This window comes from Lolium perenne, chromosome 4 (genome assembly GCF_019359855.2).
Source record: "Lolium perenne isolate Kyuss_39 chromosome 4, Kyuss_2.0, whole genome shotgun sequence".
In the NCBI taxonomy this organism is placed as follows: domain Eukaryota; kingdom Viridiplantae; phylum Streptophyta; class Magnoliopsida; order Poales; family Poaceae; genus Lolium; species Lolium perenne.
The window spans coordinates 10,084,508-10,089,255 of record NC_067247.2 but is presented as its reverse complement, the minus strand read 5'-3'; the positions used below and the strand labels follow the sequence as shown (position 1 = coordinate 10,089,255).

At 43.0% G+C, this 4,748-nt stretch overlaps 1 long non-coding RNA gene across 1 annotated transcript; it reads right to left on the bottom strand.

Moving 5' to 3' along the window:
* Positions 1-229: 229 nt before the first annotated feature.
* LOC139830799 (uncharacterized) lies at positions 230-3,819 on the bottom strand. Its single transcript, XR_011744278.1, has 6 exons — positions 3,480-3,819; positions 3,290-3,408; positions 2,531-2,650; positions 1,822-2,223; positions 1,300-1,404; positions 230-674 (listed from the first exon to the last, which is right to left on the bottom strand). It is a non-coding gene; the product is annotated as an uncharacterized lncRNA (long non-coding RNA).
* Positions 3,820-4,748: the final 929 nt, after the last annotated feature.

Below are 4,748 nucleotides of genomic sequence, written 5' to 3'. Positions count from 1 at the left end.
GTGCCGTTTTTGGGTCCAATTTTCTAGATCAATTTCTCAAAAAAAGTATACATAATTTATATGGTGGCACCACACCACTTTACAAAAATGATTATCATCTTCGCTTCTCTACATTTACAAACAAGGAAAAATCATCTATCAATTGGCTAGACACAGGCCGAGTATGCATACATACTGCTTGATTTTTATCTCAAAGATGATCAAATGAGCTGATTCAAATGCAAATTTTCAAATACTGCTTTTATTTACACAAGTTACACAAATAGTATATTCTGATGGTCCTACTCAAACATGTAAATCAAATACATCAGCAAGAAAGAAAAGAATGTCACGAAGACCCATCAGCTCCTAACAACAGTATCAGCAGAGCTCCCATCTCATCACTACTTTTACAGAGATAATCAAGTTTGGTTACATGACACAAGGCTGCACCCAAGCTTCACAGCTTAACTACTTTTCCAGTGACAACAAGAGGATCTGCATGCACAATGGCCAGCAAGAGGCTGAGGTATTCGCTGTTGCAGCATCGAGTATTCGAGTGCCACTGTGTCCTCAACCTGCTGCTGCTCCTCCCTTTGTTGGAACCAAGGGTCACTGGGTACTAAAGCTGCTGCTGCTCCTCCCGTGCCAACTTGCCATCTATCATCTCCGCCATCGCAGCATATACACAAGCCCTGCCGAGAGGTCACATAAATCATTAGTAATGATGTTGTAACGAGCAAAAGAAAAGAAGCTACTCGTCAATGAAACAACTTCTTTGGCATATATAGAAAGCTACATTTAGACCTAACACAATCTGTTCAATCATTCCCACAAGTAAATACAAACAGATCAACTTTGGATTCTATCGATTCTTTTTCTTTCGGATTCATCAAAAGAAAGGATTGCCAATTTATGGAAAAGCTTCACCGATTTCATTAACCAATAAGGGAAAACATCAATTGCACGGACGATTAAACCCACTATGTTTTCTCGAATCACAACACACTCATTCACATGCAAAACTAGATATGAGACTTGATAAGACACTGGACAACTTTCCTCGAAGAAGATGGATTAGGCTGACCATATCAAAATATGTGAAGAAGTAAGCATGATAACATAATGAAGCTAGTTCATAGATAGAGAGGTCCTGCGTGTAGCAAAGTTAAACAGAGCAGCGCACCAAATGCTCCACTTGTCAAACCAAATGCGCAAATAGCTGTCTAGGACCTCAATATAAATTGCACAGCAAAACAATGAGAAAAAAAGACCAGTTCCAAGGACGTCAATGCATGTCTAGGTCAAGAAACTAAGTACCTGTGCTGCAACTAGCACAAACCTGGAGCAAGATTTGCGTAGATGCTCCAGGCCAGGCAAGCTCAAGCAGGCTTGCTGTCCTCCCTCCATCAGCTGTAGAAGCATCTACACACACAACAAGGATGGATACTGAAGATGAGTGCAACGCAAATCCTAATTCATTAACATGGCAATGAGTGCATGGAGATTATACAAGCAGCAAGAAAATTTCTAATTTACAAGGCAATACTAGGATGATCCTTTTTTTAAACCATCATTATATAGTGATTTCTCTGTACCACACTATCTGCATATATAATCCTTGGTAATAAATTTCAAACAAAAAAGGAAGGACATCACATGCACGTATGTATGTGTTACCCTCCCTCAGATTGTATCATCTCTGAATTGGCACATATACACAACATGACAAGAACTAACTCACTATCTAGTTAACAACCAAAACATTCATGCATGCCAGCAACACCCAAGGATCGATAGCTCGGCAATGAAAAGAAAACAGAGGAGCAGCAGGTAAGGTACCTTGTTTCGTTGGATTAACCAATCTGCTTCTTGTCAACCTTCATCTTGTCCAACAAGATCTCGTCCACCACCCACGCACAAGGTCACTTGCCACCCCTGGTGCTAGAGAAGGAGCTGTCGTCACAAAGGCGGGGGCCCCTGGCGTGGTGGCCAGCAGTAGCAGGTCGGGATGTGGCCAGCGGCAAGTTGGAGTTGCAGGTAGGGAAAGACAACAACTTTTGCTCCACATTGACGCCCGCAGCAGCCTGGTAGACGACCACCAACTCTTTCTCTGCGGCTCTCCACCGCCATTCCAGTGGCGCCGAGGTCAACCACCACTGCTGACCCCACCATCACGCTGGCCACTAGGACCACGCCTGGAACTCCACGAGGAGCACAACATGGTTCCCATCATGGACTAACCTGTTCATTCATTCATTCCCACAAGTAAATACAAAAAGATCAGATTCCCACAAGTAAATACAAACATATCAACTTTGGATTCTATCAATTCTTTTTCTTTCGGATTCATAATAGAGATGAATAGAGAAGCATCAGATTCACCATGCATCATCTTCATGCCTCGATAAAATTCTACTCATGCAACAACATACAGTTGGTCCAATGATAAAGAGAGCTAGGAACCGAGGGTCATCGGCTTGAGCATAAGTACAGCCAATCACAGAGAACACTGGAGCCAGAAAACAGAAGGGGTAAACTAGTAGCTCACCGGAGAGCATGTAGCAGAGGTTGAGCGTCACCGTCGCCACGCCGAGAAGATAGTCGAAGCAGGGCCTGGGAGGCCTCGGTTAGCCCAAGAGCATCAGCACTGCATAGCTGGTCGGAGGGCCTGAAAGCATACAAGTTTCAGCACTGACTATGTATAGCAAACGAATTTTAAAAGGTCGTGCTCATTCACTCTGACAGCATTACAAAGAAAGGAGTATGTAGAACCCAACAACAACACATGATTCTATAGATTGGTACCGACGATAATATAATACATATTTTGTCAAATTCAAATAAATTCATCTAAGAAAAACAAAAAATCCAACAGCTCTATATTTCAATCCACTTCACCAACTATCTTGCTGCTATGTCAAACCAAAAAATCCATCAGCTCTATATTAAACATGGCAAAAGAAATAAATTCATATATTCACATTATTACTACATGAGAACCGAAAGAAAGAGTTGGCATACAGTACACCACAAATATTGGATTAGACTCCATTTTATAATTGATAAACACAATTATCAATTTCCAAGCATGTTGCCCAACCATTTCATAGATGGTCGTTCACAATAGCTAACAACGAATGAAGTTGACATGCAGGAAGGAAAATTACACATGTACTTATATAGAAATCTAGCTGGGGACAATTTCACATTCGCTCTGATGAAACTATTAATTTCACATATGAACTGTCACCGTTATGTATCTAGAAAGCACCCCTACAGATGAATTCGAGGATTATTCAGTACATACCAATCAGTTGAGAGACTCTCCACAAAAAATTAGGAACAATAGAGAGGAGTATCACTACAAGTTCGAAAGTGACAATGTCGATTGGCTTTATCAGGTTGGCAAGATCCCAAACTGCTAAACTGCCATAAAAGAACAAATCGATCAGCGTAGGACTCAAGAGCAAGAAACTTTGTAGTAAGCATATTAATACCTAGTTTCAAGCATGTCCATCTAGAGCTAGTCACAAGGTATGGTGATATAATAATTTTACCATCCAGTCTGCTTTTTGTTGATTGCGCCGCGCTGGCTCTCTTCCTGAACTCAAACATGAGAAGGGGCATATTCAGTTTTGTAAATTAAGCATCCAACCAAAATACTTGTTAACCATTTGTATCTATTACAAGAACGAACATGGGGGATCTATTAAACTGAAGGCTGGTCCTAACAAGGTACTACCATACTATAGAACTTCTCAGAAGAAGTGAAAAAGAAAACGTAGTACAAATTCTCAAGAGTAGTATTTAGCATACATTTGCCTTTTTTGAAACAAAGCAGCAAAATTTCTGTGATGCTTTGGAATGTTTCTGGCAATAATTTTACATTGTTTCAAAACTTGCCAAGTGTTCTTTCGCAATTTCAGAACATTCCTTTTTCACTATTTGTTTGTTTGGCAAGATACGTTCAATATTTTGCATCAACATCGTATAATTGGTACGTACATATATGTCTACCTCAACATAAGCAATTCACATTAACACTGAATTTTGCTTGCAAAGACATGGTTTTAAAGGCGCCAAGGCGTCCCAAGGAGATGGGCGGGGGGGGGGGGGGCCCCCCCTCAACGCCTAGGCGCTCAAGGCGCATTGCAAGGCGACGCCTTTGAGGCTGCCTTGTTGGAAGCAAAGCATCAGCTAGGTAGGATGAGCAGAGGCAAAGGTGCAAGAAGAAGTGCATCACATACACACACCGAGACACCACCAAGGCACCAAGAGAAGCTGTCATGGAAGCTGTACATTGTTTTCCCTCCGGGAGAGGGATGCACCAAAGGGGGAGGAGTCGCCGGAAGCTTGGCCGGAGCCGGGAGGCCGGCAGATGAAGGAGCAAGAAAGATATCTCGGCCGTAGTTGGGGAGGTCGCGTGAGAGGAGCTGCCCTCTCTCTCTCTTCCCTCTCTTTCCCCTATAGATGGCCCTCAATTTCCCTCCCAGCCCGCCATTTCGTTTTCCCCTCCCGCCAGCCCAAAGTTTCCCGCGCACAGAACAGAGGCGTCCAGATTCTTCCAAGGCGGCGATTTCGCGCCTAGGCGACGCCTTTGGACGCCTCAGAGACGCCTTGGGCAGAAAACAAAGGCGACGCCGACGCCTTGCCCTCCTGGAACGCTGGACGCTTAAGCATCGCTTAGGCGACGCCACGCGACGCCTTTAAAACCATGTTGCAAGACAATCAAATATAGCATGGAATAACCAATTGATCTAGTAGTG